Here is a 13,886-nt window from a genome sequence, read left to right as displayed (position 1 = left end):
TGTGCTTTCACGAGAGGCACGGCCGTGCCTCTCGAAAATGAAAAAAAACGTGTTTTCTGTTTTTTTTTCTTCCGGGAGAGGCACGGTTTTGCTTCCGCGATAGGCATGGTTGTGCTTTCACGAGAGGCATGGCCGTGCCTCCTCGGAAACGAAAAAAAAACGTATTTTATTCTTTTCCTTTCGCGAGAGGCACGGTTTTGCTTCCGCGAGAGGCACGGTTGTGATTTCGCGAGAGGCACGGGCGTGCCTCTTTCGGAAAAGGAAAAACCCGTGCTCCCGGTTTGATTTTTTGATCCGTCTTTTTCGTGAAAAAAGTTCGTTAAAACCTATCAACATAGGATCTAGTTTTGAAGATCTCGACGCGAGGAATCTAACGGTGAAAACGGTTCGAGATTTGGACGCACGGTTTAAGAGATGAAACATTTTGAATAAACGAATCTACAAAAAAGGGAAAACTCCCAGGTTGCGACAAGTGGCACACATGCAGCGCGTCACTTGTCACAACTTGGGAAGGTGAGAGTGATCTTTGCAATGAGTACTCCTTAACTAGTGATTTTGCTCATTGCCGCACCTTTTTGCGAGTTTTGAACAGGAAAAAGAAAGTAAACCGGGCCGGCCCGGTGCGTTGGGGGGTATGCACCCGTTTGTGGAATCAACAGTATCGGGCACCAAAGGTGCCGAATAAGATTTGGGGTGATCGAATCGTAGCTGCTGGATGGCCGGATGAAGATGGGGCTGGTAATGTTCCCGGAGCCCATGGCACAAGTTGTTGTTGGACTTGAGCTCCGCCGAGTCACCAAAGATGTGTTTGGTAGCCTGCATATACCTCAGCCAGGCCCACGCGGGAAGAAAATGACATGTTTGGTAACCCGTATTTACTATTGGGCCTGGATAGCACGAACATTAAAGCACCTCTGGCCCAGCATCCAGAGAAACACTCAAATCAACCGTTTTGGAGCCAGGCTTGAGCGGTGCAACCCTAGGGAGGTGGGCGTGGACGATTGCACGCATGGATGCGGTCCCAAGAAGTCGCGTTATTTCCCGACGTGTCGTCATAATTACCCTGACCTTCCTTCCTCGGCACTCTCTCCCCTCTTCCCCACTCCCATCTTGAAAGTCACATTATTTAACTCTCAAGCATGTTGGAGACGGCGTTTGCACTCTTATCCTTAGTGAATGCAATGTCAAAGCAGTGGTAGCACTCGATGGCAGTGTGGTTCAGCTTCTTGCATATTTGGCAGAAGACACCTGGGAGCTCGTCTCGGCCACCACCTCCATTGCCACGGTCGCTGCCACGGTCGCCGCCTCCTCCTCCTCCTCCTCCATTACCACGACCTCCATTTTCTCCGCGTCCTCCACTGCGAGCAAATCCACCACGGCCACCACGAGAGGTGGCGTTGGTGGAGGAGTGGGAGGAAGAGTTGCCCTCAAACATGGCGAGCCGACTCTCAGAACTGATGAGGTGAGAGTAGAGCTCGTTTGGCTTGATGGCCATGGTCTTGGGAAAAACTGGGGAGACAAAGGACATGTGTAGTCGAAGTCAAGGCTGATGGAAATATGCCCGAGAGGCAATAATAAAGTTGTTATTATTATATTTCCTTATTCATGATAAAGGTTTATTATTCATGTTAGAATTGTATTGATCGGGAACTTAAATACATGTGTGGATACATAAACAAATACTGTGTCCCTAGTGAGTCTCTACTAGACTAGCTCATTGATAAAAAGATGGATAAGGTTTCCTAACCACATACATGAGTTGTCATTTGATAACGGGATCACATCATTAGGAGAATGATGTGATGGACAAGACCCAACTGTTAGCATAGCATATGACCGTTCAGTTTATTGCTACTGCTTTCTTAATGTCAAATACATGTTTCTTCAACCATGAGATCATGCAACTCCCGGACTTCGGAGGAATGCCTTGTGTGCCATCAAATGTCACAACGTAACTAGGTGATCATAAAGGTGCTCTACAGGTATCTCCGAAGGTGTCTGTTGAGTTGGCATGGATCGAGACTGGGATTTGTCACTCTGTATGACGGAGAGGTATCTCTGTTCCCTCTCGGCAATACAGCATCACAAGAAGCTTACAAGGAAAGTTACTAAGGAGTTAGTTATAGGATGATGTATTACGGAACGAGTAAAGAGACTTGCCAGTAATGAGATTGAACTAGGTATGGAGGTACCGACGATCGAATCTTGGGCAAGTAACATACCGACGGACAAAAGGAACTACGTATGTTGTCATAAAGGTTCGACCGATAAAGATCTTCTTAGAATATGTATGAACCAATATGGGCATCCAGGTCCAGCTATTGGTTATTGACCGGAGAAGCGTCTCGGTCATGTCTACATCATTCTTGAACCCGGAGGGTCCGCACGCTTAACGTTCGTTGATGATATAGTATTATATGAGTTATGTATGTTGGTGACCGGATGTTGTTCGGAGTCCTGGATGAGTTACATACATGACGAGGAGCTCTGGAATGGTCCAGAGGTAAAGATTGATATATAGGATGATATGGTTAGGCCAAGGGGTAAGGCCCACGGGGCATTAGGTCGGTGCAAAAGGAAGTTTTGCGGATGTCAGGGACCAGATGCCGGAGACCCTGGCGTCTGGCCCTGGGTCAGACGCCGAGGCCCATGGTGTCTGGGACAAACGCCGAGGACTGTGGCGTCTGGTCCTGGAAGTCCGAGAAGTACATCAAGATTCACCAAGCCTTGCGGGCTAAACCGACTTTGAGGAGGCTCTTTCTCCAAGAAATGACCGCGGGGCTCAACATATAAATAGAGGGGCAGGGCTAGCACCAAGAACACATCAAGATTCACCAAGCCATGTGCCGGTAACCCCGTCCCCTCTAGTTTATCCCCCGTCATAGTTTCCGTTGTGCATGACGAAGCCCTAAGGAGATTGTTCTTCATCACCACCGTCACCATGCCGTCGTGCTGCCGGAACTCATCTACTACTTTGCCCCTCTTAGTGGATCAAGAAGGTGAGGATGTCATCGAGCTAGAACACGGAGGTACCGTACATTCGGTACTTGATCGAGACGGATCATGAAGGTGTATGACTATATTAATTGCATTGATAAACGCTTCTGCTTAGCGATCTTCAAGGGTATGAAGATGCTCTCCCCCTCTCATAGCTATGCATCTCCATGGATAGATCTTGCGTGTGCGTAGAATTTTTTTGTTTTCCATGCAACGTTCCCCAACAGTGGCATCATGAGCCATGTCTATGCATAGATGATATGCACGAGTAGAACACAATGGAGCTGTGGGCGGTGATGCTCATACTGCTTACCACCAACGTCTTATTTTGATTCAACGGTATTGTGGGATGAAGCGGCCCGGACCAACCTTACATGTCCACGTACATGAGACTGGTTCCACCGACTAATGCAACTTGTTTTGCATAAGGTGGCTGGTGGGTGTCTGTTTCTCTCATTTTAGTTGAATCGAATTTGACTACGACCGGTCCTTGCAGAAGGTTAAAACAGCAAACTTGATAATCACCGTTGTGGTTTTGCGAGGTAAGAATGGTTCTTGCTAGTTGCCCATAGCAGCCACGTAAAACTTGCAACAACAAAGTAGAAGACATCTAACTTCTTTTTGCAGGGTATGTTGTGATATGATATGGTCAAGACGTGATGAGATATATGTTGTTGTATGAGATGATCATGTTTTGTAATATCGACAACCGACAGGAGCCTTAGGGTTGTCTTTTAATTATTGTATGACCTACGTGTCAATCATTAAGCACCATGTAATTGCTTTACTTTATCGCTATGCGCTAGCAATAGTTGGCAAGACGACCCCGACACAACGATGGATATCAAAGTGTCGCACCGGTGACGATGGAGATAATGACATTGCTTTGGAGATGGAGATTAAAAGTACAAGATGATGATGGTCATATCATGTCACATATTTTGATTGCATGTGATGTTTATCCTTTATGCATCTTATTTTGCTTAGAACGACGGTAACATTATAAGATGATCCCTTCACTTAATTTCAAGATAAAAGTGTTCTCCCCGAGTATGCACCGTTGCTAAAGTTCGTCGTTTTGAAACACCTCATGATGATCGGGTGTGACAGACTCTACGTTCATATACAACAGGTGTAAGCCAGTTTGACACAAGAAGAGTACCTGGGTTAAACTTGACGAGCCTATCATGTACAGACATGGTCTCGGAACACTAGAGAACGAAAGGTCGAACATGAGTCATATAGTAGATATGATCAACATGAAGATGTTCACCATTGAAGACTACTCCATCTCACCTGATGATCAGACATGGTTTAGTTGATATGGATCATGTATCACTTAGACAACTTGAGGGATGTTGATTTAAGTGATTTCATTAGTAATTTGATTAATTGAACTTAATTTATCATGAACTTAGTGCTGATAGTCTTTGCAAATCTATGTTGTAGATAAATGGCCCGTGCTACTGTTCCGTTGAATTTTAATGCGTTTCTAGAGAAAGCTAAGTTGAAAGATGATGGTAGCAATTACATGAACTGGGTCCATAACTTGAGGATTATCCTCATTGCTGCACAAAAGAATTATGTCCTTGATGCACCGCTAGGTGACAGACCAGCTGCAGGAGCTGATGCAGACGTTGTGAACGTCTGGCAGGCTCGATCTGATGACTACTCGATAGTTCAGTGTGCCATGCTTTACGACTTGGAACCGGGACTTCAAAAGCGTTTTGAACGCCACAGAGCATATGAGATGTTCCAAGAGCTGAAATTGATATTTCAAGCTAATGCCCGGGTTGAGAGATATGAAGTCTCCAACAAGTTCTTTAGCTGTAAGATGGAGGAGAACATTTCTGTCAGTGAATGCATACTCAAAATGTCTGGGTATCATAACCACTTGACTCAGCTAGGAATTGATCTTCCAGTTGAGAGTGTCATTGACAGAGTTCTTCAGTCACTGCCACTAAGCTACAAAGGCTTCGTGATGAACTATAATATGCAAGGGATGACAAAAACGATTCCCGAGCTCTTCGCGATGCTGAAATAGGCGGAGGTAGAAATCAAGAAAGAGCATCAAGTGTTGATGGTTAACAAGACCACTAGTTTCAAGAAAAAGGGCAAGGGAAAGAAAGGGAACTTCAAGAAGAATGACAAGCAAGTTGCCACTCTCGTGAAGAAACCCAAAGCTGGACCCAAGCCCGAGACTTAGTGCTTCTACTGAAAGGGTAATGGTCACTAGAAGCGGAGCTGCCCCAAATACTTGGCGGATAAGAATGATGTCATAGTGAACAAAGGTATATTTGATATACATGTTACTAATGTGTTCCTTACTAATGCTTGTAGTAGTGCCTGGGTATTTGATACCGGTTCGGTTGCTCATATTTGTAACTTGAAACAGGAGCTGCGGAATAGACGAAGATTGGCTAAGGACGAGGTAACGATGCGCGTCAGAAATGATTCCAAGGTTGATGTGATCGCCGTTGGCATGCTACCTCTACATCTACCTTCGGGATTAGTTTTAGACCTCAATAATTGTTATTTGGTGCCAGCGTTGAGCATGAACATTATATTTAGATCTTGTTTATTGCAAGACAGTTATTCATTATACGAGTAACATCTTTTATGGTCATGCACCCTTAGTGAATGGTCTATTCTTGTTGAATCTCGATTGTAGTGATACACATATTCATAATATTGATGCCAAAAGATGCAAAGTCGATAATGATAGTGCAACATGTGGCACTGCCGTTTAGATCATATTGGTGTAAAGCGCATGAAGAAACTCCATGCGTATGGACTTTTGGAATCACTTGATTATGAATCATTTGATACTTGCGAACCATGCCTCATGGGCAAGATGACTAAAACTCCATTCTCTGGAACAATGGAGCGAGCTAATGACTTATTGGAAATAATACATACAGATGTATGCGGTCCGGTGAGTGTTGAGGCACGCGGTGGGTATCATTATTTTCTAAACTTCACAGATGATTTGAGTAGGTATGGGTATATTTACTTGATGAAACACAAGTCTGAAACATTGAAAAGTTTAAAGAATTTTAGAGTGAAGTAGAGAATCATCGTAACAAGAAAATAAAGTTTCTATGATCTGATCTTGGAGGCGAATATTTGAGTTACGAGTAACACCTTCATTTAAAACAATGTGGAATAGTTTCACAACTTATGCCACCTGGAACACCACAGTGTAATGGTGTGTCCGAATGTCGTAATCATACTTTATTAGATATGGTGCGTTCTATGATGTCTCTTACCGATTTATCACTATCGTTTTGGGGTTATGCATTAGAGACAATCACATTCACATTAAATAGGGCACCGTCTAAATCCATTGAGACGACACCGTATGAACTATGGTTTGGCAAGAAACCTAAGCTGTTATTTCTTAAAGTTTGGGGATGCGGCACTTATGTCAAAATGCTTCAGCCGGATAAGCTCGAACCAAAAGCGGAGAAGTGCGTCTTCATAGGATACCCAAAAGAAACTATTGGGTATTGATATGTCTCCGTCGTAGCTATAATTTTTGATTGTTTCATGCCGATATTATACAACTTTCACATATTTTTGACAACTTTTTATATGATTTATTGGACTAACCTATTGATCTAGTGCCCAATGCGAGTTCCTGTTTTTTGCAAGTTTTTTGTATCGCCGAAAATCCATATCAAACGAAGTCCAAATGCAATAAAAATTTACGGAGAAATATTTTGGAATATATGTGATTTTTGAGAGTTGGAATCATCGCAAACGGAGGCCCACACAACCCACAAGACACTAGGGCGCGCCAGAGGAGCCTGGCTCGTGGTGGTGGGTTCTGCTCACCTCGTATGTTGGTTAGAGCTCTACTTTGGGCACAAGGAAGCTTATATCCGGAAAAAAATCATGTTAAAATGTCAGCGCAATTGGAGTTACGGATATCCGGGAATATAAGAAACGGTTTTCGGCCAGATTTGAGGAACGCAAAACAGAAGAGAACATAGAGGGAAATCCAATCTCGGAGGGGCTCCTGCCCCTCCGCCGCCATGGAGGCCATGGACCAGAGGGGGAACTCTCCTCCCATCTAGGGGGGAGGCCAAGAAAGAAGAAGAAGGAGGGGGCTCTCTCCCCCTCTCTCCCGGTGGCGCCGGAGTGCCGCCGGGGCTAGGATCGTCACGACAATCTACATCAACAATCTTGCTACCTTCAACACCAACTTTCTCCCCCTCTATGCAGCAATGTAACACCTCTTCTCTCCGCTATAATCTCTGATTAAACATGGTGCTCAACTCCATATATTATTTCCCAATGATCTTATGTTATCCTATGATGTTTGAGTAGATCCGTTTTGTCCTGTGGGTTAATCGTGATCTTGGTTGGTATGATTGTATATTTTATTTATGGTGCTGTCCTACGGTGCCCTCCGTCTCGCACAAACATGAGAGGCCCCGCTGTAGGGTGTTGCAATACGTTCATGATTTGCTTATGGTGGGTTGCGAGAGTGACAGAAACTTAAACCCGAGTAGGTGGGTTGTTGCGTATGGGATAAAGAGGACTTGATACTTAATGCTATGGTTGGGTTTCATGACCTTAATGATCTTTAATAGTTGCGGATGCATGCTAGGGGTCCAATCATAAGTGCATATGATCCAAGTAGAGAAAGTATGTTAGCTCATGCCTCTCCCTCATCTAAAATTGCAAGAATGATTACCGGTACTTGTTATCGATTGCCTAGGGACAAATGACTTTCTTGTTGACAAAAGCTATCCACTTTTATTACCTTGCAATTTATTCATAGTTTTATTCTCGCAAAGTACTCATAGTTTTATTCTTGCCAAATAGTTTCACACTTGTTTTAGGTAAAGCAAACGTCAAGTGTGCGTAGAGTTGTATCGGCGGTCGATAGAACTTGAGGGAATATTTGTTCTGCCTTTAGCTCCTCGTTTGGTTCGACACTCTTATTTATCAAAGAAGGCTACAAACTATCCCCTATACTTGTGGGTTATCAAGACCTTTTTCTAGCACCGTTGGCGGGGAGCAATAGCGTGGGGTGAATATTCTCATGTGTGCTTGTTTGCTTTATCACTAAGTAGTTTTTATTTTCTGTTCTAAGTTGTTCTCTATCTTTAGTTATGGATATGGAACACGAAACAACCAAAAAATTAGTGGTACTTGCTACTCATGGAGATGGGGAACCTCCTAAAACCCTCAATGCTCGTTATGTAAAAGATATTATGCACTACTTTGATAATCCTGAGAAAACCCCATTCAACTATATAATGGGAGTAACGTTGGATCAACGTGAATACTTTAGGGATTATCGTTGACTCATAAAGGGAAATTGTTATGGGATCAAATTCATATGTTGCATTGGTATGCTCATGAGCTATGCTTGAGATATGATTATACTTGTTGCTCTAGGATGAAGTCTCCACATCTTCCCTTTTCATGCAAATTTAATGGTAATGAAACCTTGGCTTCTTATGCTAATGGTATATATGATTATTATGATGTGGAACGAATAGAAGAATTTGTTGCTTTTAAGGGTGCCTATGAAATTGAATCTTTGTTTTTAAAGTATGAAGCTTTTGATGATGATGTTTATAGACCTAAAAATTTTGCCATCCTTAAATATTGCTATGATAATTATAAATACAATTCCGATATTGACGCGTTTATTGAGAAAGTCTCCGTTGTCCAAGAAGAGACTAATATTTTGCAGGATTCTATGAAAAAAGAAATTGATGAAACTATGAGCTCATTGGATGAAAAAGATGATGAGGATAGCGAAGAACAAAAGGAGGAAGAGCGGATTAGCTACCCATGCCCACCTTCTAATGAGAGTAACCCTCCAAAACATACATTGTTTAATGTCCCTTCCTTCTTACCGAAGGATGAATGCTATGATAATTGCTATGATCCCATTGATTCTTTTGAAATATCCCTTTTTGATGAACTCGATGCTTGCTATGCTTGTGTCCATGATACCAATTTAAATTATGCTTATGGAGATGAACTTGCTATAGTTCCTTATGTTAAGAATGAAATTGTTGCTATTGCACCCACACATGATAGTCCTATTATCTTTTTGAATTCTCCCAACTACACTATATTGGAGAAGCTTGCACTTAATAAGGATTACATTGACGGGTTGTGTTCTACCACTACACATGATAATTTTGATGAATGTAATATGCATGTGCTTGCTGCTCCTACTTGCAAATTATTATGAGAGAGGAACTACATCTCCGCCTCTCTATGTTTCCAACACGAAAGAATTGCAAGAGACTTCTTATGCTATGTATTGGCCTTTACTAGATGTGCATGAATTGTTCTTGTATGACATACCGATGCATAGGAAGAGAGTTAGACTTTGTCATTGCATAATATGTTGCTTTGTGCTCATTACTAAATGCCAAATCATTGTTAATTAAAATTGGCTTTGATATACCTTGGGATCCGGGTGGATTCATTACTTGAGCACTTTATGCCTAGCTTAATGGATTTAAAGAAAGCGCTGCCAGGGAGACAACCTGGAAGTTTTAGAGAGTCATTTATTTCTGTTGGGTTATTTTATAAAGTTTAAGAACAAAAAATATAGAGGGGAACTTAAAACTTCACAAAAAGGAAAGTGAAAGTGAGAAGGACGAGCACCGTGGAAGCGGGAGCATGCCTTGAACTTTGTTCATGCCCATGGAAACTTTGTGAATCTTGATTTGTAGAAACATTTCAACAAAAAATAATTATCCCCTTGTGTAAATCCATTGTATTATAAAAATATTGTGCCAAGATTTGCCTTTAGGATGTTTAGATTGCTAGTTGGTATGTGTGGTGCAGAAACAGAAACTTTGGCCGTAGTGCACGATTTTACTTTTTTTCTGGAACGTCGAAAGCTTCTGAAACTTTTTGCACAGTCTTGCTCTACAATTTTTTATTTTCCGATTTTTTTCAGAATTTTTGGAGTAACAGAAGTATGGTGAATGTTCATATTACTACAGACTGTCCTGTTTAAGACATATTCTGTTTTTGATGCATTGTTTGCTTGTTTTGATGAAAATATCAATTTTTATCGGTGGTATAAGCCATGGAAAAGTTATATTAAAGTAGGTAAAATGCAAAAACAAAATTTGAATTGGTTTGCAACAATACTTAGAATAGTGATTTGCTTTATTATACTAACTGTTCTTACCGAGCTTTCTGTTGAGTTTTGTGTGGATGAAGTGATCAAAGATCGAGGAGGTTTCGATAAGAGGAGAAGGAGGAGAGGCAAGAGCTCAAGCTAGGGGATGCCCAAGGCACCCCAAGTAAATATTCAAGGAGACTCAAGCGTCTAAGCTTGGGGATGCCCCGGAAGGCATCCCATCTTTCTTCAACAAGTATCGGTATGTTTTCATTCTCGTTTCGTTCATGTGATATGTGTGAATCTTGGAGCGTCTTTTGTATTTAGTTTTAATTTTTCTTTTATGCACCATGATGGTATGAGATAGTCCATGGTTGATTTATAGAATGCTCATTGCACTTCACTTATATCTTTTGAGTGTGGCTTTATAGAATGCTTCATGTACTTCACTTATATCATTTGAAGTTTGGATTGCCTATTTCTCTTCACATAGAAAACCGTTGTTTGAAGAATGCACTTTTGCTTCACTTATATTTGTTAGAGAATGATCTTTTGTATAAAGAATTAAACTTTCATGCTTCACTTATATCTATTTAGAGAGTCAACAGGAATTGGTCAATTGCATTGTTAGTCATAAAATCCTACATAAAACTTATGGATCACTGAATATGATATTTTTGATTCCTTTCAATAGTTTTGCGATATAGAGATGGAATATGTGGGAGGTACTAGTAAATGGTTGTGGTTAGTAAGAATATTGGTGTTAAGGTTTGTGATTCCCGAAGCATGCACGTATAGTCTCTCGTTATGCTATGAAGTTGGAGCATGATTTATTATTGATTGTCTTCCTTATGAGTGGCGGTCGGGGACGAGCGATGGTCTTTTCCTACCAATCTATCCCCCTAGGGGCATGCATAGTAGTACTTTGCTTTGAGGCCTAAAAAACTTTTGCAATAAGTATATGAGTTCTTTATGACTAATGTGAGTCCATGGATTATACGCACTCTTACCTTTTCGCAATTTGCTAGCCTCTACAGTACCGTGCATTGCCCTTTCTCACCTTGAGACGTGGTGCAAACTTCGCCGGTGCATCCAAACCCCATGATATGATACGCTCTATCACACATAAGTCTTATTATATCTTCCTCAAACAGCCACCATACCTACCTATTATGGCTTTTCCATGGCCATTCCGAGATATATTGCCATGCAACTTCCACCGCTTCCGTTTTATGACTTGAGCATTCATTGTCATATTGCTTTGCATGATCATATAGCTGACATAGTAGTTGTGGCTCAGCCACCGTTCATCATGTTTCATACATGTTACGCTAGATCATTGCACATCCTGGTACATTGCCAGAGGCATTCATATAGAGTCATACTTTGTCATAGGTATCAAGTTGTAATTTTTATTTCTCTTGAGTTATATGTAAATACAAGTGTGATGATCATCATTATTCATCTTTAGAGCAGTGCCCCAGTGAGGAAAGGATGATGGAGACTATGATTCCCCCACAAGTCGGGATGAGACTCCGAACAATGAGAGAAAAAAATAAAAAAAATAAAAAGAAAGAAAAAGAAAGAAAAAAAGAAAGAAAAAAAGGAAGAAAAAATAAATAAAAAGAAAATAAATAAATAAACAAAGAGAGAAGGGGCATTGTTAGTATCCTTTACCACACTTGTGCTTCAAAGTAGCACCATGTTTTTCATATGGAGAGTCTCCTATGTTGTCACTTTCATATACTAGTAGGAATTTTTCATTATAGGATTAGATGAACAGCCACTTAGTTTTCATGATGAGCTTTCATACACTTATAGCTCTTAGTGCATTCATTGCATGGCAATCCCTACTCCTCATGTTGATATCAATTGATGGGCATCTCCATAGCCCGTTGGTTAGCCGCGTCGATGTGAGACTTTTTTTTTGTCTTCTCTATATTTACCCCTATCATCATACTCTATTCCACCCATAGTGCTATATCCATGGCTTGTGCTCATGTATTGCGTGAGAGTTGAAAAAGCTGAAGCGCGTTAAAAAGTATGAACCAATTGCTCGGCTTGTTATCGAGGTTGTGCATGATAAATACTTTGTGTTAAGAAAACAGAGCATGACAAGACTATATGATTTTCTAGGGATAGCTTTCTTTAGCGTTGATATTTTGAAAGACATGATTGTTTTTTGGGATGCCTGAGTATTAATGTCTTTATGTCAAATTATAGACTATTGCTTTGAATCACTTATGTCTTAATATTCATGCCATGATTATATATATGATCAAGTTTATGCTATGTAGCATTCCGCATCAAAAATTATCATTTATCATTTACCTGCTCGAGGACGAGCAGGAATTAAGCTTGGGGATGCTGATACGTCTCCGTCGTATCTATAATTATTGATTGTTTCATGCCAATATTATATATACAACTTTCACATATTTTGGCAATTTTTATATGATTTATTGGACTAACCTATTGATCCAGTGCCCAGTGCCAGTTCCTGTTTTTGCATGTTTTTTGTATCACAGAAAATCCATATAAAAAGAAGTCCAAATGCAATAAAATTTTATGGAGAATTATTTTGGAATATATGTGATTTTTGGGAGTTGGAATCATCGCAAACGGAGGCCCACACAGCCTACAAGACACCAGGACGCGCCAGAGGAGCCTGGCTCGTGGTCGTGGGTTGTGCTCACCTTGTACGTCGGTTGGAGCTCTACTTTGGGTGCAAGGAAGCTTATATCCGGAAAAAATCGTGTAAATATCTCAGCGCAATCGGAGTTATGGATCTCCGGGAATATAAGAAACAGTTTTCGGCCAGATCTGGGGAACACGAAACATAAGAGAACAAAGAGGGAGATCCAATCTCGAAGGGGCTCCCGCCCCTCCGCCGCCATGGAGGCCATGGACCAGAGGGGGAACTCTCCTCCCATCTAGGGGGAGGCCAAGGAAGAAGAAGAAGGAGGGGCTCTCTCCCCCTCTCTCCCGGTGGCACCGGAGTGCCGCCGGGGCTAGGATCGTGACAGCGATCTACATCAACAATCTTGCTACCGTCAACACCAACTTTCTCCCCCTCTATGCAGCGATGTAATTAACACCTCTTATCTCCGCTGCAATCTCTACTTGAACATGGTGCTCAACTCCATATATTATTTCCCAATGATCTTTGGTTATCCTATGATGTTTGAGTAGATCCATTTTGTCCTGTGGGTTAATCGTGATCTTGGTTGGTATGATTGTATATTTTATTTATGGTGCTGTCCTATGGTGCCCTTTGTCTCGCGCAAACTTGAGGTGTCCCCGCTATAGGGTGTTGCAATACGTTCATGATTTGCTTATGGTGGGTTGCAAGAGTGACAGAAGTTTAAACCCGAGTAGGTGGGTTACTGCGTATGGGATAAAGTGGACTTGATACTTAATGCTATGGTTGTGTTTCACGATGATACGTCTCCAACGTATCTATAATTTTTTATTGTTCCATGTTGTTATATTATCAATCTTGGATGTTTTATAATCGTTTTATAGTCATTTTATATCATTTTTTGGTATTAACCTATTGACATAGTGACAAGTGCCAGTTACTATTTTATGCATGTTTTTTACATCGCAGGAAATCAATACCAAACAGAGTCCAAATGCCACGAAACTTCACGGAGATATTTTATGGACCAGAAGAAACCCAATGCGCCAAGGCAGCGCCTGGTTGGTGCTCTAAGGGGAACACAACCCACTAGGGCGCGCCAGGAGGCCCAGGCATGCCCTGGTAGGTTGTGCCCAC

The sequence above is a fragment of the Triticum aestivum genome, chromosome 1B (genome assembly GCF_018294505.1).
Source record: "Triticum aestivum cultivar Chinese Spring chromosome 1B, IWGSC CS RefSeq v2.1, whole genome shotgun sequence".
In the NCBI taxonomy this organism is placed as follows: Eukaryota; Viridiplantae; Streptophyta; class Magnoliopsida; order Poales; family Poaceae; genus Triticum; species Triticum aestivum.
Note: the sequence above shows the minus strand (reverse complement) of the source record.